Source organism: Tursiops truncatus, chromosome 1, assembly GCF_011762595.2.
Source record: "Tursiops truncatus isolate mTurTru1 chromosome 1, mTurTru1.mat.Y, whole genome shotgun sequence".
In the NCBI taxonomy this organism is placed as follows: Eukaryota; Metazoa; Chordata; class Mammalia; order Artiodactyla; family Delphinidae; genus Tursiops; species Tursiops truncatus.
Window position 1 is genome coordinate 103366106 of NC_047034.1, and position 25343 is coordinate 103391448.

A 25343-nucleotide genomic window follows, 5' to 3' on the forward strand; every position below is an offset into this window, starting at 1 on the left:
CAGCCTCTTGGTAAAACAGTGCCCTTTGATTTAAGCATATCTTTTAATAGACAAACCAGGTGTAAAAAAGGAGTATCAAAGTGGCGTACTGATGACAGCATTCGTCAACTCTTGCAGCGACCAGTTCACCCGCGCATGTATGCAGGGAGTTGCACGCCGCCAACACCTTCGCTTATATCGCGCCAACCTTAGGGTAATGCTAGTAACGCTGACCTGCCTTCTTTATTTGTATTCATTTATTTAGCGAGCGGGGGCAATGGCTGGGTAATGCACTCTCAGCTGTTAAAGATGAGGAGGCAAGACCCACCATCGGAGCGCATCTTGAGAGAGCAAACAGCATTGGAGGCGGGAAAACAACCAGGGGCAGAATGAATGTGTGCGTGGGGACTTTTGCTAGCGAGTGGGCAAGAGGGCGTGATCAGATTACTGGAGGTTTTAGAATTTTTAGAGCAAGACGGAGGGAACCAAATAACCCAACTAACTCTTCCACAGAGCCCTGAGAAGTTGGAAGGACCTAGTTTAAGGGAGGGAATCCCTGCAGCTCGCGCCCACGTTCCACCCCCCCGCACCCCCGCCCCAATCCGGCTCTTCCCCGACGACTGGGACCCCCCCCACCCGACGCCCCAGCCTGGGCGCACAGCAGCACAGCAGTTCCCGGTACTCCTCTCCTCTCCCTCCCTCCGCGGTCCGAAGGGAAAGGCAAGCTGTGGCAGCGCTCGGGGTTCATCCGTCAGCCTGAGAGGAAAAGGAGGAGGAGAGAGAGAGAGGAGGCGGGCGGCGGGAGGAGGAGTTTCTCCGCGGCCCGGAGCTCCCGGGGGGACCGCGGAGGAGGAGCGCCCTTCCCCCCGCACGCTGATTGCTGTGGCGTCCTGCCCGTCCCCGCCCGCGTGTGTGAGGGGGAGCGAGTGCGCTGGGTCGGCCCGATGGGGGTAATCGAGGGTTTCGGGGACGCCGAGCGGCGCTTTCCTCTTCCCAGTGAGTGAGGGAGGGAAGTCGGCGGCTCTCGTGCCCGGCCACTTTCCCTGCGCGATTCCCTGAGCTCCCTGCAGGAGGAGAAAGTCCCCGGCGGGTCCGGATGGCGTAGTTGTGCCGCGGCGCAGCAGCTGCCGGAGCTCGCCGCCGCCGGGCGCGGGGCGGGGAAACTTCGTTCTGCTTCGCTCCAGCTTGTGGCGGGTGGATCTCCGCTTGACACATCGCCTCCAAGGTACGCGCCGGCTCGGCCCCGCGGCACTGCCGCCGGCGCCGGGACGCCCTTGGCCGCACCGCTAGCCCAGCACCCGTTCCGGCCGAGGGCTCTGCAGGCTGCGCGGTGCCTGTCGGCGTTGCGCGGTGGTCCGCGCCTGTTTCCCGGCCGGGGGTCGCTCCGGCCGCCCGGACCCCCGGGCTTGTGGGGGCGGTGTTGGTCTGTTAGTGTTTACACTCCGAGGTGCGTGGGCAGCGGCCGCCCCGGGGTGGGCAGCGCTCGGGGCGCTGCACTGTGCTGGCGAAGACATCTACTCCGCGCCTGCCCTCACTCTTCCTTTCCGCGGTTTCTTCTGACCTCCGCGGGGCGCGCTGGCCACTTCCCACTGAGCTCGTGACAGTGTCGGTGGGAGAGATTTGTTGTGGGTTTGCACGCAGTTGCCGTTGCAGAGGCTGCGGCCCCGGGACTTGAGCACCAACGTGAGCTACGCTCCCTGCGGGCCGCGCCCTCGGGGTGCTGTGCTGGAGGCGCCGAGCGCTGCAGCTCGGAGCCCCGCAGAGAATCCTTCTTCCCGCGTTAACTTACTAGCCACCTTAGCCAGCTTATTTGGTTAGAATACGCTGGAAAGTTGGACTGTTGCTAGGAGAATCTTTTTGCAGTCTTGTTCTTATTAGGGCGTTTGCCTCACTTTCCAGAATCATTTAGTGTAGGGAACCGGCTTGTCAAGCTTGAATTACCTTGACAGAGTAGAACTTAATGTGCCTACAAAAAGAGCTGAGAGAAATGGGAATTTCTCTTAGCTGTGAAATGGGAATAATAACAGTATTGGCCTCATAAGGTTACTGTGAGGATTGAATGATTTAAAATATATAAAGTACTAGAGCAGTGCCCGGCTCCAGGCAAGCGCTGCATGGCTATTAGCGGTGCTTGTCCTGAGCCCAGTGGGGACGAGAAGAGCAGGGAGGGTACGGGATGGTAGGAATGACAGACTGAGATAGGGAACCAGGCTTTTTCTGAACTCCGCATCCCTTCCAAGAGAAGTAAGCGAGCGGTTTGGGAGGAGAGAAGTCTCTACAAGTAGCAAAGCACATGTCAAGACCTTTTAATTTTTCTGAAATGGTACTTTAGATTGCAAACAGGTACTTCAGTGTGAAATTAGCTATTAATTTCTGATAATAATAATAGCTCACGTTTATTGGGCTCAAACTCTGTGCCAGACACTCTCCTAATACTTAGGGCACTTAATCGTTACACCAACCCTCTGGAAAAAACAGTATTAATAGCCCTATTTTACAGGTAGGACACTAGAGGTTAGTTCCTTAACTGAGCTATTACACAACTGTTAGTTCTGTCTGACTCCAGGGCTATCTTAGTCACTCAGCAGAGAGCAGCAAGTGCAGTCAGATTTGTGTGCAGTGAGTCCAGGCGTCTTCTCCCATCCTTCAGCTTCCCATTTGAGTTGAACACAGATCTCCTGAAACACAAATCAGGTATCTGTGATTACTTTAGGTGATCTGCCCAGGGGGGCGCCAAATTACAACTCCTCTGAAACTGACCCCAAGTAATTATACATAGAACTCTGATTTGTATTAATTAGTTCAGATCTTTAATCTTCATTTCTTTTATTAATTCTCCGGACATCGTTGGTCAGTGTTACATGGCTTCCTTAGGAAACAGCTTGGGGTTGGCACAGAAGGCAGGGAAATAATTCTTACCCCCTTAAGGGCTATTAAAATGAAATTGATTTCATGCCATTGTGTCAGCTAAAGGTTGTTGCTCTGTTTCTTGATGTTCTCTGCTTTTGGCTATAATTCTGCATTGTTTAGTGTTTCAAGGCTTCAGCATGTTTTCAGCTCTTCAGTTTGTCTTTGTCAACTTTAATTTTTCCTGTTTTGATGGAATCTGACCATTACATGGCAGCTTTGCTTAACAACTGTTGATCCAGCTCATGTTTTTAAACATAAAAATCACCAACTTACTTTTGAACCCCAGCACTTCAAAGGCAACCCCTGGGGAATTCATTGTTATGTTGAATATTAACCAATAGGGGGAGCATAACACACTATGTATTGATGTCCGTTAGGCACCTAAACCAGTTTTTAGAGTATTAAACATACATTTCAGGAATGGACAATGTGTGGCTTTATCTAGCAAAATAACCAAGTTGCCTTCCGAGTTGACTATGGAGAACTGGGTTTAATTTCAACTGATTACTGTTAAGAATGACTGACGACAGGGCCTACATGTTGGATATATGTCAAGAACTCTCTGGTGTCCAGACAGATATTAAGTACACACACAGTTTATTGCCATTTGTTTTCCTTAAGAGGCATATGTAAAACGATTTTGTGTACTTTGAATGATATTTCAGATTATCTAGGAGAACTGGGAGTCTGGAGAGATCCATTGTGAATCCTTTTGTAATGATGCTCATTTGTCTTTTGTAGAAAACTGGATATAGTGAATTTGTTCTCAGGGAGGTTGGTGTACTCACAATCCTGTCATTATCATTTTTCATTAACATCTGAGTGCAAGACAATAAGGGATTGTTATGCTGAGTAACAGCATTTCTATTCCAGTGCATTTTTCAGAGGCTTGTATTTTAGTATGGCAATAGTTAAGAAGTATCATATTTGTTGAGTATAGATACAGTGTGTCTATAGATAAATATATAAACCATATTTAGGAATTAACATGCTTGCAAAAACAGTTAAACTGACTTTTAAAAAAGGTTTTCAATCTTTGTCTGAATTTTGCAGGCCAGTTTCCTTTCTTGTTTCTTGAGTATCAGGTAGTAGGGACTTAACTTTATTTACCAAGTTAGGGGTCAGGTGGATCCTACTTTATTTTTATTTATTTATTTTTTGCAGTACGCGGGCCTCTCACTGCTGTGGCCTCTCCCGTTGCGGAGCACAGGCTCTGGACGCGCAGGCTCAGCGGCCATGGCTTACGGGCCCAGCCGCTCCGCGGCATGTGGGATCTTCCCGGACTGGGGCACGAACCCGTGTCCCCTGCATCGGCAGGCGTACTCTCAACCACTGCGCCACCAGGGAAGCCCTATTTTATTTTTTATAATTCGTTCCTATTTATTTATTTATTTATCTATTTATCTATCTATTTATTTATTTATTTATGGCTGCGTTGGGTCTTTGTTGCGGTGCGCGGGCTTCTCACTGCGGTGGCTACTCCTGTTGAGGAGCACGGGCTCTAGAGCGCAGCCTCAGTAGTTGTGGTGCACAGGCTTAGTTGCTCCGCAGCATGTGGGATCCTCCCAGACCAGGACTCGAACCCGTGTCCCCTGCATTGGCAGGAGGATTCCTAACCATTGCGCCATCAGGGAAGCACGTGGATCCTGTTTTAAAATACCTTTCAAATTTAGTTCTTTCTTTCTAAATCTCAGCATTGCAGTTACACTTCAGAGTAGCATTTTGTTTAGAGTCTAATTTAGTCTTCCAGGGTCTCATCTAGTTTACTTATTCAGCAAACATTTATCAGGCCCCAACTCCCTAATAGGCTTAAGGTTCCTGGTGTTGGAGTTTGGCAAATTAACTATCCTCTTTCAGTCCTCTGATAGCAGGAGGCCTTAAGGCTTCCTAGGGCGTAGGAAAGCTTATACACATTGACAAAATTTTTTGCTTAAAGAGAACTATTGTCCCATTCTTTTGAAGACTCAAAGGAATTAATCTTTCTTTTTTGCATGCAAACTTGATTGTATCTTGTAAAAGTCAGGTGACTCTTGCTTTTCTGAGGGCCTGCTCTGGGCCTAAGTGCCTAGGGAACTCAAATGTCCTTTGAGTACTAAGAAGGTGATCTCTGCTGACTTCTTTAGTACCTAAGTGATGACCAATTTCTTGGGATCATAAATTTGTGGAAATTCCTGACTTTACATCTTAAGCTTAACAGACAGAACTGTTAAAATTTAGAGGATGACTGCTAACAGTTAACATTGCTGTAATATTTTTCCTGGATGAATTTGCTCTGTGGTCATTTAAAATTACCCCTGTTCTTGATAATCCATTTTGAAAATGTATTTTTTCTTCTTTCATTGCTATTGGACAAAAACTAATTATAATCGTCAGGTTCATTAGTTAATGAGGACAGTCTTCATTTTTTCTTTTCTTTTTTTTTTTTTTTACTCAACAGTTATTTTGAAAATGATTTTATCACTGTTTCAGTCTGTCCACTGGAGTGTTTTTCTTATGTTTTTCAACTTCTTTTGAAATTTTGAAACTTAAAAAATGTTAACTACTTTTTGAACTTTGCATGACTCAAGTTAGGTAATGTTTTTAAGGGTCTTTAGCTTAAAAGCAATCTTATATTGCCTTTAGGAACACGGATAGTTTGGAATATAGAAGAGTGAATCTAAGGCATTTGTGGCTTTGGAAGAGAATTACTGCACCAAGATTCATGGCAGTAATTTCTCTGGTTCCACATCTTCAGAGTAACACTTGGAATGATAGCATTGTCTTTTTGTAGCATTTCATAAAGCACAAGCTTTTGCTAATTTGTTTGGTTTCTAGTAAAGCAGAAATAAATCAACACAGCTTGGAAGTGCCTTACAAAAAAGGATTTGGGTCCATTTCCTGGGCTCTGTCCACTTTTAGATTTCTTTTATATCTTTTGAAATAGCACATTTGTTTGTTAACTGACATTGAGATTTATTTTCTCTGCAAAGTTTTAAGATTTAGCACAGATTTCTGAGCATTCTTCCTTCTCTTAGGGAGAAATTTTTATTTCTCAACCAAGATGTGTGCAGTATTTAATGTTTGAAGCAACATTCATAAAATGTCTGCATTGAGGCCCCTCTTATTTGGACCTTATTTTACTTGTTTTATCCTTCAGTTTTCCAGGCCAAACAGCAAGACTTAATAGGCTGACAAGTAGGGGTATAAGGGATGGAGACCATATTTAAAATTGAGATTATCCCTGAAGGTCTGAAACGTGGGCTCCAGAAGCACACCCTTAGGCTATCCTGATATCTCCTGTTTAAGATAATTATAAGAAAAGAAAGATTAAAGTCTGTTGTTAGTGCTGGTAATTCCTTTAATGCTGAAAGCTTCAAGTCTGGGAAGAGGACTCAGAGTGATATAAAAGTTCATTTTTAGGATTTAATGTTAAATTGTTGCCACAGTAATAATTTAGAATCAAGTCTGAAGTGTTAGCTCTGTCTTCACTTTAAGGAAAAGAATGGTAATCCAGAAGCATATACTTTCCCCACCTCTAGGACACTGGGCTCTGGGAGAAAAGGGACTTAAGAATTTGGTGCTGTTTGCAGAAGAAGGAAGAATTGGGTGCTGTTTGTTATGTCCTTCCAAGCACATAATTCATTTTTCTGGTACATGCTGAAGGTCAGGTTTTTGTTTGAATTTGCAGATGGACCATTTGTAAAAACACATTCAAGTTGATTTAGTCCCTGAAAAAAAATGATCTTTAGAAAATAGTCTTTACAGATCCTAGTCCTTGAGTTTTCCTGTGATCAGATTGCCCTGGGAGAAGCTCTGGAGTTTACAGTCATGATGACTAACCACCAGTGATGGGTAAGAACACCAAGTGGACCAGGTGGAGGGTCTAGCAGAACTTTGGAGTTCTTTTTTAAAATTCTTATTATACTATTTTATTAATGGAAACTTGATGAATACTTAATTTCATTTGGTGTGTGAAAAGATTCCCTTTTGGGAGTATAATTCAGTTAGCATTTTTAGTAATTTATGTGTTTTGACATATGAAATTGGTCATTGGATGCAAAAATACACTGGTGGCTGTTTGCAAATTTCATTTTATAATTAACTGCATGATGATTGCTGGAGCAGAACGTTGCTTTTTTTTTTTAATACTTGGAAGGTTATTTGGGGTGAAATACTTAGATTCCAGTCTCAAAACCCTGTGTTCATGTGGTGCCCTAAGTACTTTTGTGTGATACTCCCTGTGTTGTTTTATCTCTTTTCTGTTTTTTTTTTCTTTAAAGCAAAACATACTCAAACACAAAACTCTCCTTCTAAGAGTCCATAAAGAAAAAACGTCTCATTTTGTTATATTCTACTTTGTGCAATTGGCTGGCACATGAAATTCAACTTCGAGGGAAAGCACCATTGACTCATTACATACATTTTGCATCACTGCAGTGTAAGGTCTTCCCTATGTGTGTGGGAGAAGTTTCTGATCTTCTAAATGGGCATGTTTACTATTGCTGGTCTATCTCTTTTTGTCAGAGCCTTTCTGAGCAGACATTCCTCTTAGTTTTCTTATTTTTGTGTCCTTATAGAGATAGTTACTTGTTGTGTATTCATAATATACCATGTGAATCACGAAAAAATATGTAGCACCTGCCATTTTGTTTTGAGTCCATCATACTTACCCATTACAATACTGTGCAGCCATTGGATGCATCATGCTTTTGACACAGGAGCCAGGGGAAGGATGACCTACTTGATACATTTCTTTTTCTTTTGGTACTTATGCCTTTTTCAGTTTGAGGCATCTTTATTTCATTATTAGAGTGGCTGCTCTCTATGATATTCAAGGTTTTAATTTCATTCAGTGTGGGCAAACAGTGAGGTTTCATGTAGAGGCAGTTCTACTAAATAAAAACAAACAAACAAAAAAACCAAAAAAAACCCCACTTCCAGAAAGTATCATATATAGATATGTTGTTGGGTAAGGCTTTGGTAATGTTCAAATGGGAGATAACTGAACACACAGAAGGGTCCCACTTAGCTTAACGAAGTAGGGAGGCTAGGAGAGAGAGGGGAGTGTCTAATTTATTAGGAGAAAATTCACTTTTGCATAATAATAAGCATTTAAATGTTTTCTTTGGAATTAATATATATTTCAAGTAGTTATACAGGTAAGAGATTTGCAAAAGAAATTTTGCTAAGGTTGAAGTTCTGTAGTTGGCAACTCTTTTAGCTCTGAAGATCCTGTTCTCTGAAGCCAGGAAAAAACAGCCTGTTTCCAATTATAAATCACAAAAATAGGGAAATTAGGCCAAGAAAAATGATCATTTGGGGGTTGGGTTGCTTTTTTTCAGAGGGTAAAGGAGAAAGGACCATAGATGCACATTTAAAAAAAATCTGCTAGTTATTCTGTTGGTTTTCAAATGCTTTTCAAGCATTCTATATTGGAAATTAAGAATAATTTTAGGATTAAAGACTCTTCCTCCTTCAGCTCCTTTTTGTTTTTCAGAGAGCAAACAGAAGAGCAGTTAGGCAGCTTCTGCTGAGACTGAGGGGCTTGGTCTCAGTGTTTTGGGACCCCGCTGGTATTACTGGTAAAGCCTTTTCCTGTCTGAATGGTGCCAGGTTATGGTTCCAGCATCATACCAGGTAGTTGATGCTATGGTTTTTTGTTATACTTTATACTATGCTTTGAACGGAGATGTAGTCCCTGTGGATTAGCATTACTCTGCTCTGGGAGAAAGACTAGCGATGCTAGTGTGAGAAGAATCAGAGGTGAGAAGCCTAACTGGGAGTTGGACGATGTGTGGGTGAAGATATTGTCCTCAGCACTTGTCGGAAGCAACTAGCCTTTCTTAAATAAAGCCTGCTGCTAGTTTCAGGATTAGTGGTCCCATGAGACGCAGGTGTTAACTAAGAAATCTCCTTTGTACCGCCAGAAGATCACCACCAAAACAGATCCTAGTTCCTGTTTCTCACACCTTACACCTCCAGAGTGCTGAATAAAACTTTCCTGGTGGTACAGAATCTTTGATAACAACGTAGTCCGTCGGGGCCAGTGGTGTGCAGCTACTGGCTCTTTTCTTCTCACCTCGGGTTAACAACTCGGCCTGCGGCAGGCAGGCTCCCACGCCCACTGCACCGTGACCCATGATGGGCGGGCGCCAGAAAAGGTGCGAAGTGCAAAATTCCGTGCTTGTATTCAGTCAGCATCTTCATTGTACTCTCTTTGGTGCCTCTGCTGCTTTAGTCTCCCCCACGTTTTATTACCTTGGTTTCCGGGAACTACTTGTCCTGGTTTTCCCCATTTCCTGCCCGATCTGTCTTCAGTTTTCCTTCTCAGTGCTCGCTCCGTGCGGGTCGGCGTTCTCCACCTTGCATCTGCCCTTTCCCTCCTCTCCTCGGTTGTTCAGTGGTTCATGTTTCCATGCTTCAGTGGCCACGCCTATGCCAGTAACTCCCAGTTTTATACGCTATACCCTATTTCCAGCAGCTACCTGGCTATTCTGTAGGTTTTACTGTTAGAACTAAGTCCCAAACCCGACATACAATGTCTCTGTGGTCCCCAGTCTCAACTCCTTTATTTCCCATGTCAGTAAGTGGCACCAGTTATCAAGCTAGGAGCCTCAGGCATACTCAGTTTCCTTTTGCTTACTTGCCCCAGCTGAATCCCGCAAATCCCATGGTGTCTTACCTTTAGCAGATCTCAACTGGCATTTTCTTTTTTTCCCCGAGTTCCAGGAAACTTTATTTATGGACACAAAAAGTAGAATTTCATATAATTTTCAACGTATCATGACATATTATTATTCCTTTGATTTTTCTCCATCATTTTAACATGTAAACACCAATCTTAGCTCTAGAGTAGGAATTGGCAAATAGACCTGTAGGTCAAACCCTGCAATTGACATTTTCTTCTCCATTTCCAAATCATCATCTCACCTGGACTATTGCAGACATATTGCAGTTGGTTTTCCAGGCTTCATCATCTCGATCTCAAATTGTTCATCCATTATGATTGGTACCTTCTAAAATACAGATCTGTGTTTTCCTTTCTTACATTTTAAAAGTGTCTGCTGTTCCATTATCCTTGGCATGGGATATCTGGTTATTTACAAGGTAGCTCAGCCTACTTTTTCAGCCATCATTCCTTCACTTCTTCTGTGAACCTCACTGTGCTCATACCAGACTCCTTCTGGTTTCCAGAGCATGCTCTGTGCTCTCATGCCCTGTTTCTTTAGTACTGGTCTCTTCTCTAGCATCCTCTCCTTTCCCTCCTTCCTTGTGGCTCCCTGCTTACTCATCCAGGCTATCTCCATGGTCAGCTTTTCTGGTGAAGCTTCACATGGCTCTTCCCTGGCAGGTGGTTGGTTGCTTCCTCCCTGTATTTCTCTTGCAGCGTTTCTCCTGCTGCCTCGTGAGAACTTACTTTCTTCTTCTGCCAGATTGTAGACTTCTAGAGCAGGATTGAGTCTCATTATCTTTGTATCCTAGGTGTGTGGCATGGGCATGACATACATGTTGTCAAATTGAATTCTTCAGCTTGGTTCCATTTCTGTTAAAGCTTGGGGGAAAGATCAAGTTTACAGCTGATATAAATTATAACTTTTTGTAGAAAAGACAAAGGAAATAATCAACTCAGAATCACAGAGTTTAACATTAGATTGGGGCTTAGAAATAATTCTCTTGAGGTCCCTCTAAAGAGGAGGACAACCAGGTACAGAGAGGTTAGGTGGTCTGCCCAAGACTGCACAGCTGGGAGTACTGCTTCCCTCTGCCCCTCTGCAGTATTCTCCACCCAGTAGCCAGAATGGCCCTGATAAAACCTAAGTCAGATGCTGTTATTCCTCTGATTAAAACACTCTCTTGTTCCTGCCTTTCTCAGAGTAAAAACCCCAATCCTTATAATGATCCATGAAGCCCTATACAACCAGCCGGTGACTCCCTTGCCTGTTACCCCTTTGACCTCACTTCTCTGCTTTCTGGCTTGTTTACTCTGCTCCAGCTGCTTGACCTGCTTTACCTTCCTCATACTAGACACACTCTGTCTCAGGGCCTTTGCATGTGCTGTTTTCTTTGCTTGGAATGTTTTTCTCCCAAATATCTACAGAGCTCATTTAATTGTTTTTGAATTTAATTTTATTTATTTTTTTATACAGCAGGTTCTTATTAGTCATCCATTTTATACACATCATTGTATACATGTCAATCCCAATCTCCTAATTCACCACACCACCACCACTCGCACCCCCCGCCGCTTTCCCCCCTTGGTGTCCATACGTTTGTTCTCTACATCTGTGTCTCAATTTCTGTCCTGAAAACTGGTTCATCTGTACCATTTTTCTAGGTTCCACGTATGTGCATTAATATGCAATATTTGTTTTTCTCTTTCTGACTTACTTCACTCTGTATGACAGTCTCTAGGTCTATCCACGTCTCTACATGTGACCCAATTTCGTTCCTTTTTATGGCTGAGTAATATTGCATTGTATATATGTGCCACATCTTCTTTATCCATTCGTCTGTCGATGGGCATGTAGGTTGCTTCCATGTCCTGGCTATTGTAAATAGTGCTGCAGTGAACATCGGGGTGCATGTGTCTTTTTGAATTATGGTTTTCTACAGAGCTCATTTCTTGTAGGTCCTTACTCAACACAAAATAAACAAACAAACAAAAAAAAAAACAAAGACTCCCAAATACTTCCTTTCTCTCTTCTCTGCTTTATTTGTTTTCTTAGCATTTATCTCTACCTCACGTATAATTATATATCTTGTTTATAGTCGGTCTCCCCTGACTAGAATGTAAGCTCCACAAGGGCAGGGATTTTTATATGTTTTATTCCCTGTTGAATCCTCACACCTAGAAGAGTCCTGCACTGACTGAGCAGGCACTAGATAAATATTGTTGGATGAATAAATAAATGAGAAGAAGCAAGATTTGTGGATTTCTTATACATCCAGTTAAATGTACATTTATGGCATTAAAAAGGGAAAACCATCAGATATGTGTAGAAGGAGAATCTGATTTTTAAAAAGCCTCATTCTAGACCTGTCAGACTAGAACACTGACCTCGTTAATTGTCTGACTTGATCTTTAATTGTCTGACTTGAAGCAGCAACCGTGGGTTCTCCTCAGCCTTAAAAGTGGTTTGGGAAGACTCCCATTTTACCTCTAAAAGGCTAGGGCTTGCTGTGGTTTCTCTCTGCCTGTGGTTTGCCCTTTAACCCATCGGACTGCAAAGATGAAAAGTAAACACAGCATTAAAGAAAAGAGCTGGGGGAGAGGGTATGGGGCAGAGGAGCAGAATTTCCTTGTGGCCCTGACATCTTCCCTTGGCTCTGGGCCCATGTACAGGGCTGCTCACTGGACCTTCTAGAGTTGCTTTGGGGCTGTGCTCTAAGGAACAGTCTGGAGACTGCCAGGCCAGACTCTTAAGTTTTGCTTTGATGTTCCTATTTCTTTGAAAAGAAATGTTTAGTTTAGACAAAAAGGACATTGGAGAAAGGATTTTTAAAAAATTAAATTACTGTCTTAATTTTGCAGAGAGGTTTTTAACCCTTTTCAAGATAGCAGTTGAAATTACCACTTGTGGACTTCCCTGACGGTCCAGTGGCTAAGACCTCTGCGCTTCCACTGCAGGGGGCACGGGTTCCATCCCTGGTTGGGGAAGTTCCACATGCCGTGAGGTGCGGCCAAAAAGAAAAAAAAAAAAAAGAAACTACCACTTGCTTCTCTCAGTGGTGCTGGTGGGGATCTGGTCCTTTGAAACCAATGACTTAAATCCAAGGGGTGGTAAATCATACTTCTGTAGAAGCATCCAGTTCTTGCGGGTGGGGGCTAGGTTGGGTGTAGAACTCATTTATGTTAGTGTAACAGTGATGGTAGAGGCATTTGCCCTCCTCTCTTTTTGTGCTAACATCAGTATGGTTCCTACAGAGCCCTCCTCATCAGGACAGGAAGTCCAGCCAAGGAAGTCAAAGGCTTAGTAGGATGTTATTGGCCATGTACGAAGCTGCAGCATAATTTAACCCTGGGATTCAAAACCATCAAATTGAAAGTGAATTGTCTTGAATGGAGCTGTTGTCAATGACCTAGTTAAAAATCAAAGCTACCATTTCCTGAACCCTAAGAACCTATGAGGTATTAAGTGCTTTATATGTTATTAACTTACTTAATCCTCATAACAACCCCATTAGGGAAATAGAATCATTATCTCTACTTTATAGACGAGGCATGGAGGTGTTTATTGAGTTGCCCACAGTTACACCACTGGAAAGAGGCAGTGCAGAGGTTTGAACCCAGGTAGGCTGGGTCCCCACCCTTTCCACTATATTATACTGTAGTCTGCTCCCGGAGCACACCAAGCATGCTGTCAGTGCAGGGTCTTTGCATTTGCTATCCCTACTGCCTTGCATGCTTTTCCTTCAGATATTCATAGCTCTGCCTCTCATCACTGTGCTCAAATGTCACCTCATCTGAGAGTCCTTCTAAAAAGGGTTCTGGTCACTGATCCCACTTTGGGGGACTGTGTTCCCTCCACACCACCAAGCAATTCTCAGACACTGGCAGGGTGTCTAAGAATTCAGCTCAGCTCTGACACTATCTACTGTCCATCCAGAGATAGCATCATCTTCCACAGGTTAAGGACTCAAAGACCACTGTCCACTTCATTCACCAGTCAAAAGCCCAGGTTATTACCTGGGATTTTGACCCACTGGCTGCAGATTGGAGGTTCCCAGGACCTCCTCCTTGGACTTCAGACACCAGTCCCAGTCACAGGTCCACATTGTTACCTGTACTTCTGACCAGGCTGGCTATAAATCAGAGATTCCCATGACCCCACCTTGGATTTGATTAGTTTGCTAAGAGCAGCTCACAGAACTCAGAGAAACATTTTACTTATTAGATCACCACTTTATTATAAAAGGATATGAGTCAGGAACAGCCCGATGAAAGAGAGGCATAGGGCAAAGTATGTGGGAAAGGGGCGCAGAGCTTCCGTGCCCTCTCCAGGTGCCCCACTCTCCCAGCACCTCCATGTGTTCACCAACCAGAAGCTCTCTGGACCTTGTCCTTTTGGGTTCTTATGGAAGCTTCTTCACGTAGGCACAATTGATCAAATCATTGGCCACTGGTAATCTCCCAAGGATGGGTAGGGGTAGGGGGCGGGACTGAAATTTCCGATCCTCTAATCACGTGGTTAGTTCTCCTGACAGCCACCCCCCCATCTTTAGGTGGGGTCTAAAACTGACCTCATTAACATAACAAAAGACACCTTTCTCTCTCTTGTCACTTAGGAAATTCCAAAGTTTAAGAGCTTTGTGCCAGAAACAGGATGAAGACCAATTACATATTTCTTATAAATCACAATATCACACGTTCCCTGACCACCCTATCTAAAGTAACATTTCTCCTCTCATCATTCTTTCTTTTTAACCTGCTTTATTTTTCCTTCACAGGATTTACCACCATTTGACACATCATTATTGTCTGTCTCTCATTAGAAGGTAAACTCCATGAAAACAGTGTCATGTTTAGTTCACTGCTGTGTCCTCAGCTCTCTGAACAGTGCCTGGCACATGGTAGGTGCTAATAAATAATGAATGAATGAAGTAAAAGAGAACTGCTGATTGAGCCTTGCCTCCATGGCTTCAAAACAAAATAACTTATCTCGTATGTCAGATCTAATCAGACTGGCCCTATCAGAAAGTGAATGTCTCTGCAGGGCCTGGTTGGTGTCCATAGTGGAGGAGCTCCTGTGTGTAGTGGTTAAGAGCATAGGCTGTGGAATCAGACAGACCTGGGCTCAAATCCTGGTGCCAGGATTTATTAGGTGGTGACCTTGGGGGTGGTTTGACATCTTAAGCCTCACTCTTCTCACTATAAAGTGGAGTTAAGGACATCTGTCTCCTTGAGTTGTTGAGAGGTTGAAATGAGAAATTGTGAAAAACAGTGCAGGTGTTCAGTAGATGTTAACTGAGATGTTTTGTGAGGTCAGAAGAAGAAAGCAGGGTGTTAGCCTCTAATCGGAAGGCGAATGTTGTAGAAACACGGGAATGACCACAGAATAATTACAAAGCGGCCTGTGGATAAGTCTTGGCTGTGCTACTTACAAGTTGTGTATCAGTGGACCAATCATCAAGGCTTTCTAATTCTTGGTTTGCTAATCTGCAAAATTAAAGGCTTGGAGTACATGTTATCTTTTTCGAACCTTCTGACTTGGCTCTGAGCAGAAGATAACATGGAACAAATCATACACAAGATGTTAAGGAGACGGTGTTTACAGTGGGCTGGGATTGTTCAGAAGTGGCTTTTGGAATGAGGTGAGGGGAACGAATAGATTTCGTGGAGTTGGAGGAGTGGAATAAAAATGGCAGTTTTATTTTATTTTATTTTATTTTATTTTACATCTTTATTGGAGTATAATTGCTTCACAATGGTGTGTTAGTTTCTGCTTTATAACAAAGTGAATCAGTTATACATATACATATGTTCCCATATCTCTTCCCTCTTGCGTCTCCCTCCCTCCCACCCTCCCTATCCCACCCCTCTAGGTGGTCACAAAGCACCGAGCTGATCTTGCTGTGCTATGCGGCTGCTTCCCACTAGCTATCTACCTTATGTTTGGTAGTGTATGTATGTCCATGCCTCTCTCTCGCCTTGTCACAGCTTACCCTTCCCCCTCCCCATATCCTCAAGTCCATTCTCTAGTAGGTCTGTGTCTTTATGCCTGTTTTACCCCTAGGTTCTTCATGACATTTTTTTCCCTTAAATTCCGTATATATGTGTTAGCATACGGTATTTGTCTTTCTCTTTCTGACTTACTTCACTCTGTATGACAGACTCTAGATCCATCCACCTCACTACAAATAGCTGAATTTCGTTTCTTTTTATGGCTGAGTAATATTCCATTGTATATATGTGCCACATCTTCTTTATCCATTCATCCGATGATGGACACTTAGGTTGTTTGCATCTCCTGGCTATTGTAAATAGAGCTGCAATAAACATTTTGGTACATGACTCATTTTGAATTATGGTTTTCTCAGGGTATATGCTCAGTAGTGGGATTGCTGGGTCATATGGTAGTTCTATTTGTAGTTTTTTAAGGAACCTCCATACTGTTCTCCATAGTGGCTGTAGCAATTCACATTCCCACCAGCAGTGCAAGAGTGTTCCCTTTTCTCCACACCCTCTCCAGCATTTATTGCTTCTAGATTTTTTGATGATGGCCATTCTGACTGGTGTGAGATGATATCTCATTGTAGTTTTGATTTGCATTTCTCTAATGATTAATGATGTTGAGCATTCTTTCATGTGTTTGTTGGCAGTCTGTATATCTTCTTTGGAGAAATGTCTATTTAGGTCTTCTGCCCATTTTTGGATTGGGTTGTTTTTTTGTTATTGAACTGCATGAGCTGCTTGTAAATTTTGGAGATTAATCCTTTGTCTGTTGCTTCATTTGCAAATATTTTCTCCCATTCTGAGGGTTGTCTTTTGGTCTTGTTTATGGTTTCCTTTGCTGTGCAAAAGCTTTGAAGTTTCATTAGGTCCCATTTGTTTATTTTTGTTTTTATTTCCATTTCTCTAGGAGGTGGGTCAAAAAGGATCTTGCTGTGATTTATGTCATAGAGTGTTCTGTCTATGTTTTCCTCTAAGAGATTGATAGTTTCTGGCCTTACATTTCGGTCTTTAATACATTTTGAGCTTATTTATGTGTATGGTGTTAGGGCGTGATCTAATCTCATACTTTTACATGTACCTGCCCAGTTTTCCCAGCACCACTTATTGAAGAGGCTGTCCTTTCTCCACTGTACATTCCTGCCTCCTTATCAAAGATAAGGTGACCATATGTGTGTGGGTTTATCTCTGGGCTTTCTATCCTGTTCCATTGATCTTTCTGTTTTTGTGCCAGTACCATACTGTCTTGATTACTGTAGCTTTGTAGTATAGTCTGAAGTCAGGGAGCCTGATTCCTCCAGCTCCGTTTTTCGTTCTCAAGATTGCTTTGGCTATTTGGGGTCTTTTGTGTTTCCATGCAAATTGTGAAATTTTTTGTTCTAGTTCTGTGAAAAATGTCAGTGGTAGTTTGATAGGGATTGCATTGAACCTGTAGATTGCTTTGGTAGTAGAGTCATTTTCACAATGTTGATTCTTCCAATCCAAGAACATGGTATATCTCTCCATCTATTTGTCTCATCTTTAATTTCTTTCATCAGTGTCTTATAATTTTCTGCATACAGGTCTTTTGTCTCCTTAGGTAGGTTTATTGCTAAATATTTTATTCTTTTTGTTGCAGTGGTAAATGGGAGTGTTTTCTTGATTTCACTTTCAGATTTTTCATCATTAGTGTATAGGAATGCCAGGGATTTCTGTGCATTAATTTTGTATCCTACTACTTTACCAAATTCATTGATTAGCTCTAGTAGTTTTCTGGTAGCATCTTCAGGATTCTCTATGTGTAGTATCATGTCATCTGCAAACAGTGACAACTTTACTTCTTCTTCTCCAATTTGGGTTCCTTTTATTTCTTTTTCTTCTCTGACTGCTGTGGTTGAAACTTCCAAAACTATGTTGAATAAGAGTGGTGAGAGTGGGCAACCTTGTCTTGTTCCTGATCTTAGTGGAAATGCTTTCAATTTTTCACCATTGAGGACGATGTTGGCTGTGGGTTTGTCATAATGGCCTTTATTATGTTGAGGAAAGTTCCCTTTATGCCTACTTTCTGGAGGGTTTTTATCATAAATGGGTGTTGAATTTTGTCAAAAGCTTTCTTTGCATCTATTGAGATGACCATATGGTTTTTCTCCTTCAACTTGTCAATATGGTGTATCACATTGTTTGATTTGCGTATATTGAAGAATCCTTGCATTCCTGGAATAAACCCCACTTGATAATGGTGTATGATCCTTTTAATGTGCTGTTGGATTCTGTTTGCTAGTATTTTTTTTTTTTTTTTTGCGATACGTGGCCTCTCCTGTTGCGGATCAGAGGCTCTGGATGCACAGGCTCAGCGGCCATGGCTCATGGGCCCAGCCGCTCCGCGGCCTGTGGGATCTTCCCAGACCAGGGCATGAACCCATGTCCCCTGCATCAGCAGGCGGACTCTCAACCACTGCGCCACCAGGGAAGCCCCTGTTTGCTAGTATTTTGTTGAGGATTTTTGCATCTATGTTCATCAGTGATATTGGCCTGTAGTTTTCTTCCTTTGTAACATCCTTGTCTGGTTTTGGTATCAGGGTGATGGTGGCCTCATAGAATGAGTTTGGGAGTGTTCCTCCCTCTGCTATATTTTGGAAGAGTGAGAAGAATAGGTGTTAGCTCTTCTCTAAATGTTTGATAGAATTTGCCTGTGAAGCCGTCTGGTCCTGAGCTTTTGTTTGTCGGAAGATTTTTAATCAAAGTTTCAATTTCATTACTTGTGATTGGTCTGTTCATATTTTCTATTTCTTCCTGATTAAGTCTTGGCAGGTTGTGCATTTCTAAGAATTTGTCCATTTCTTCCAGGTTGTCCATTTTATTGGCATAGAGTTGCTTGTAGTAATCTCTCATGATCTTTTGTTTTTCTGCAGTGTCAGTTGTTACTTCTCCTTTTTCATTTCTAATTCTATTGATTTGAGTCTTCTCCCTTTTTTTCTTGATGAGTCTGGCTAATGGTTTATCAATTTTGTTTATCTTCTCAAAGAACCAGCTTTTAGTTTTATTGATCTTTGCTATCATTTCCCTCATTTCTTTTTCATTTATATCTGATCTGATCTTTATGATTTCTTTCCTTCTGCTAACTTTGGGGTTTTTTTGTTCTTCTTTCTCTAATTGCTTTAGGTGCAAGGTTAGGTTGTTTATTCGAGATGTTTCCTGTTTCTTAAGGTACGATTGTATTGCTATAAACTTCCCTCTAAGAACTGCTCTTGCTGCATCCCATAGGTTTTGGGTCATCGTGTCTCCATTGTCATTTGTTTCTAGGTATTTTTTGATTTCCTCTTTGATTTCTTCAGTGATCACTTCGTTATTAAGTAGTGTATTGTTTAGCCTCCATGTGTTTGTATTTTTTACAGATCTTTTCCTGTAATTGATATCTAGTCTCATAGCGTTGTGTCGGAAAAGATACTTGATACAATTTCAGTTTTCTTAAATTTACCAAGGCTTGATTTGTGACCCAAGATATGATCTATCCTGGAGAATGTTCCATGAGCACTTGAGAAAAATGTGTATTCTGTTGTTTTAGGATGGAATGTCCTATAAATATCAATTAAGTCCATCTTGTTTAATGTATCATTTAAAGCTTGTGTTTCCTTATTTATTTTCATTTTGGATGATCTGTCCATTGGTGAAAGTGGGGTGTTAAAGTCCCCTACTATGAATGTGTTACTGTCGATTTCCCCTTTTATGGCTGTTAGTATTTGCCTTATGTATTGAGGTGCTCCTATGTTGGGTGCATAAATATTTACAATTGTTATATCTTCTTCTTGGATCGATCCCTTGATCGTTATGTAGTGTCCTTCTTTGTCTCTTCTAATAGTCTTTATTTTAAAGTCTATTTTGCCTGATATGAGAATTGCTACTCCAGCTTTCTTTTGGTTTACATTTGCATGGAATATCTTTTTCCATCCCCTCACTTTCAGTCTGTATGTGTCCCTAGGTCTGAAGTGGGTCTCTTGTAGACAGCATATATATGGGTCTTAGTTTTTGTATCCATTCAGCCAGTCTGTGTCTTTTGGTGGGAGCATTTAATCCATTTACATTTAAGGTAATTATAGATATGTATGTTCCTATTCCTGTTTTCTTAATTGTTTTGGGTTTGTTATTGTAGGTGTTTTCCTTCTCTTGTGTTTCTTGCCTAGAGAAGATCCTTTAGCATTTGTTGTAAAGCTGGTTTGGTGGTGCTGAACTCTCTCAGCTTTTGCTTGTCTGTAAAGGTTTTAATTTCTCCATCAAATCTGAATGAGATCCTTGCTGGGTAGAGTAATCTTGGTTGTAGGTTTTTCTCCTTCATCACTTTAAATATGTCCTGCCAGTCCCTTCTGGCTTGCAGAGTTTCTGCTGAAAGATCAGCTGTTAACCTTATGGTTATGGGGATTCCCTTGTGTGTTATTTGTTGTTTTTCCCTTGCTGCTTTTAATATTTTTTCTTTGTATTTAATTTTTGACAGTTTGATTAATATGTGTCTTGGCATATTTCTCCTTGGATTTATCCTGTATGGGACTCTCTGTGCTTCCTGGACTTGATTAACTATTTCCTTTCCCATATTAGGGAAGTTTTCAACTATAATCTCTTCAAATATTTTCTCAGTCCCTTTCTTTTTCTCTTCTTCTGGAACCCCTATAATTCGAATGTTGGTGCGTTTAATGTTGTCCCAGAGGTCTCTGAGACTGTCCTCAGTTCTTTTCATTCTTTTTTCTTTATTCTGCTCTGCAGTAGTTATTTCCACTATTTTATCTTCCAGGTCACTTATCCGTTCTTCTGCCTCAGTTATTCTGCTATTGATCACTTCTAGAGTATTTTTAATTTCATTTATTGTGTTTTTCATCATTGCTTGTTTCATCTTTAGTTATTCTAGATCCATGTTAAATGTTTCTTGCATTTTCTCTATTCTATTTCCAAGATTTTGGATCATCTTTACTGTCATTATTCTGAATTCTTTTTCAGGTAGACTGCCTATTTCCTCTTCATTTGTTAGGTCTGGTGGGTTTTTATCTTGCTTCTTCATCTGCTGTGTGTTTTTCTGTCTTCTCATGTTGCTTATCTTACTGTGTTTGGGGTCGCCTTTTCGCAGACTGCAGGTTCGTAGTTCCCGTTGTTTTTGGTGTCTGTCCCCAGTGGCTAAAGTTGGTTCAGTGGGTTGTGAAGGCTTCCTGGTGGAGGGGACTAGTGCCTGTGTTCTGATGGATGAGGCTGGATCTTGTCTTTCTGGTGGGCAGGTCCACGTCTGGTGGTGTGTTTTGGGGTGTCTGTGGATTTATTATGATTTTAGGCAGCCTCTCTCCTAATGGGTGGGGTTGTGTTCCTGTCTTGCTTGTTGTTTGGCATAGGGTGTCCAGCACTGTAGCTTGCTGGTCGTTGAGTGAAGCTGGGTGTTGGTGTTGAGATGGAGATCTCTGGGAGATTTTTGCCGTTTGATATTACGTGGAGCTGGGAGGTCTCTTGTGGACCAGTGTCCTGAAGTTGGCTCTGCCACCTCAGAGGCACAGCACTGACTCCCGGCTGCAGCACCAAGAGCCTTTCATCCACACGGCTCAGAATGAAAGGGAGAAAATGTAGAAAGAAAGAAGATTAGAGAAAATAAAATAAAGTAAGGTAAAATAAAATAAAGTTATTAAAATAAAAAAATAATTATTAAGAAAAAATTTTTTTTAAAAAGCAAAATACCAAAAAAAAAACAAAAAACAAAAAAACTGGACAGATAGAACCCTAGGACAGATGGTGAAAGCAAAGTTATACAGACAAAATCTCACACAGAAGCATACACATACACACTCACAAAAAGAGGAAAAGGGAAAAAAATAATAAATCTTGCTCTCAAAGTCCACCTCCTCAGTTTGGGATGATTCGTTGTCTATTCAGGTATTCCACAGATGCAGGGTACATCAAGTTGATTGTAGAGATTTAATCCGCTGCTCCTGAGGCTGCTGGGAGAGATTTCCCTGTCTCTTCTTTGTTCGCACAGCTCCCAGGACTCAGCTTTGGATTTGGCCCCGCCTCTGCGTGTAGGTCGCCGGAGGGCATCTGTTCTTCGCTCAGACAGGGATGGGGTTAAAGGAGACGCTGATTCGGGGGCCCTGGCTCACTGAGGCCAGGGGGAGGGAGGGTACTGATGTGGGGTGAGCCTGCAGCGGCGGAGGCCGGCGTGACGTTGCACCAGCCTGAGGTGCGCTGTGCATTCTCCCGGGGAAGTTGTCCCTGGATCCCGGGACCCTGGCAGTGGCGGGCTGCACAGACTCCCCGGAAGGGAGGTGTGGAGAGTGACCTGTGCTCGCATACAGGCTTCTTGGTGGCGGCAGCAGCAGCCTTAGCGTCTCATGCCCGTTTCTGGGGTCTGCGCTGTTAGCCGCGGCTCGCGCCCGTCTCTGGAGCTCATTTTAGCAGCGCTCTTAATCCCCTCTCCTTGCGCACCAGGAAACAAAGAGGGAAGAAAAAGTCTCTTGCCTCTTCAGCAGCTCCAGACTTTTCCCCGGACTCTCTCCCGGCTAGCCGTGGTGCACTAACCCCTTCAGACTGTGTTCACTCTGCCAGTCCTGTCCCTGCGATCCGACCGAAGCCCGAGCCTCAGCTCCCAGTCCCGCCCGTCCCGGCGGGTGAGCAGACAAGCCTCTTGGGCTGGTGAGTGCTGGTCGGCACCGATCCTCTGTGCGGGAATCTCGCCGCTTTGCCCTCCGCACCCCTGTTGCTGCTCTTTCCTCCGCGGCTCCGAAGCCTCCCCCTCCGCCACCCGCAGTCTCCGCCCGAGAAGTGGCTTCTAGTGTGTGGAAACCTTTCCTCCTTCACAGCTCCCTCCCACTGGTGCAGGTCCCGTTCCTATTCTTTTGTCGCTGTTTATTTTTTCTTTTGCCCAACCCAGGTACGTGGGGAGTTTTTTGCCTTTTGGGAGGTCTGAGGTCTTCTGCCAGCATTCAGTAGGTGTTCTGTAGGAGTTGTTCCACGTGTAGATGTATTTCTGATGTATCTGTGGGGAGGAAGGTGATCTCCGCGTCTTACTCTTCCGCCATCTTCCCCTAGATCTTCCCCAAAATGGCAGTTTTTATGAAATGGGCAGAGCTGACAAAATTCAGGTTTTGTGGTTGCTTGCATTGCTTGTAAGAGAATTCATTAAAAAATTTTTTTTGTTTTGTAAGTTGTGTGTTAAAAAATAGCTAGTGTAGTATTAGTATTTTATTTATACATACATTGTCAAGTTGAATGTTTTTCTGGGATAATACTTTCTAGTGTTGTTGTCATTCCTGCTAGCCATTACATGATCATGCATTTCAGATTTCCACAAGTGTGTTTGAAGTTTCATTTTATAGGAGAGATTCAGAATTAGTTGTTAGTCCTTATAACGGCAATCATAAGTAAGGTAGAGAATAAAAGATTTTCTTGTTTAATCTCTTCATATTAGAGATGAAGCAATTAAAGCTCCAAATGAAGTGACTTGTCTGAGCTTGTAACACGTGTTGATGCCAGAATTCTTGCCTCTCATGTCCCTTTCAGGCTGCCTGCTGTGTAGGTTCTTTCTTATATTCAACTCTTACTTGTTGGCTTATCATTTATTATTGAGAAATGTTCTGATAATTCACCATCTTTTCATACTGTTTCTCATTTTAATGTACAAGATAGTATTTTATACTTGCGATCCATATGGTACATTCATTGGATGCCTACTATATGCCAGGTGAGCCAGGGAGACTGTCATCCCGCTTTCTGGAGTGAACAGATGAGTGCAAAAACCATCCCCGGAAGGAAATAATTACATGGAGATTTACCAACAGGGTTGAATTGCACTACGTTCTACTTCGAGAGAATCAGAGGAGGCCTCCTTAAAGAAGTAATGCTTATACAAAGACCTGAGGCCTTGAAGGTGTTTGAAATTGACCATATTAGGGGGACCATGGAGGGTCATTGAGTTGCAAAACGTGAACATCGCTTCTGGAAGAAAGGGGTTGGCCCTTGGGTAAAACTGAATTAAGGTGAGCATGGCTGGAGACGATGCAGAACATGAGGTGGGATTAAGTTGGCAACACCCAGCAACCATGCAAAGTGTTTTGGTCTTTATCCTGACCGCAGTGGGCAACCATCTAAGGGTTTTAATTCTTAATGTTTCACAATGCCTGGGCTGCTGAGCCCTTTCCTTACCAAATAATATCAGTTAAGTGATTGAAATGTATCTGTTGAGGGATTAGCCCCACTCAAGAGAAAGAATTTTATATTGGAAGTCAGTGAGAGGAATTAAAAAATGTGCTTAATTGTGATTAGCAAAATAGTCTGTTGCTGGAGTGTTTATTCTAAATTCATATATTTGCAGAATCCCTGCAAATATAAATAAAGATGTGAATCAAATATTTTAGTAAATTAGTACATATTGTACAAAATAGTCTATTGGAGGTCTAGAAGGTGTAGCTTCCCCAAAGGCTTTTTTTTTGTTTTATTTTATTTTTATTTAAAAATTTTTTTCCCCAAAGTTTTTTTTAATGGCTTGGCGCTTGCTAGGGCCTGAGAATATTCAGCTGTGCTGACTTTGCTGGAATAATTGCAGCTTTGTGATTTAATAAGCCCTTCTGGTGATAGCCGATTCCTTTCTCTAGGCAGCTGGGTTAGTTTGGTGGCAGTGCCAGGCTGAGCTCCGCAGCCCCCAGGCTAAACCCCTGCAGCTAATTTGGGAATCAAAAGGTAGAATTGAGGAGGGCCGTTCAGCCGGATCCCTGTAACTTAACACCAGAGCTGTTGAGGCAGCAGCTTTACTACCCTTTGGGAACAGCATTGCAATATTAGGACTATCTTTAGGACTAATACCTTACATTAGGTTTGGAATCATTTTTTGGTGATGAAGGGAATTTTTGAAACTCTAGATGACAAAGTCTAATCCTAAAATTAATACAAACTTTGATGTAAACTGTGATTTTTTTTTTTGCGGTACGCGGGCCTCTCACTGTTGTGGCCTCTCCCGTTGCGGAACACAGGCTCCAGATGCGCAGGCTCAGCGGCCGTGGCTCACGGGCCCAGCCGCTCCGCGGCACGTGGGATCTTCGCGGACCGGGGCACGAACCCGCGTCCCCTGCATCGGCGGGCGGACTCTCAACCACTGTGCCACCAGGGAAGCCCCTAAACTGTTATTTATATTATATTGTTACTGGTAGTTTGCTTGGTTTTTTCCCAAAGACTAGATGTATTTTAATCATAATAACTGCAATGACTGTTATTTTTAAAAAATGTACTGTGTGGGCCAGGTGTTGTTTTAGGTATCATGCCCATATTCTGTCTCATATATTACCATCAAAATATCATTAATATTTTACAGATGAGGGGGTGATGGAGGCTAAATGACTTGTCCAGTGTAAGACATCTGGGTAAGCCAGGTTTGGAACCCCAAGAATAGTTCTCTATTAATTCTAGCTTAAAATTATAAGCAACGGAAATCTTTGGATGCAGAAATATTAAATGTGAAAGGTAGTTCCTGGAATACTGCACGGGTGGGTAAAAAAATCTGTCCTACTTCCCTGGTGGCGCAGTGGTTAAGAATCCACCTGCCAACGCAGGGGACACGGGTTCGAGCCCTGGTATGGGAAGATCCCACATGCCGCGGAGCAACTAAGCCCGTGTGCCACAACTACTGATCCGGCGCTCTAGAGCCCACGAGCTGCAACTACTGAGCCCGTGTGCTACAGCTACTGAAGCCCACACGCCTAGAGCCCATGCTCTGCAACAAGAGAAGCTACCACAATGAGAAGCCCGTGCACTGCAAAGAAGAGTAGCCCCCACTCGCTGCAACTAGAGAAAGCCTGAGCACAGCAGTGAA

The 25343-nt window shown here is 42.8% G+C and overlaps 1 protein-coding gene across 18 annotated transcripts in view; it reads left to right on the top strand.

The window, feature by feature from the left end:
• The first annotated feature begins 817 nt into the window (after positions 1-817).
• The window catches only part of TGFBR3 (transforming growth factor beta receptor 3), a 211519-nt gene continuing 186993 nt past the window's right edge, over positions 818-25343 (top strand). For 6 of the 18 annotated variants that reach the window (XR_012334631.1, XR_012334632.1, XM_033863625.2 and 3 more), the window contains exon 1: positions 819-1204. The gene's annotated coding sequence lies outside the window, so the exon portion shown is untranslated. Of the gene's footprint in view, positions 1205-25343 lie in introns of all 18 variants that reach the window. The other 12 variants (XR_004528298.2, XM_073811166.1, XM_033863613.2 and 9 more) reach the window with 6 other exon arrangements.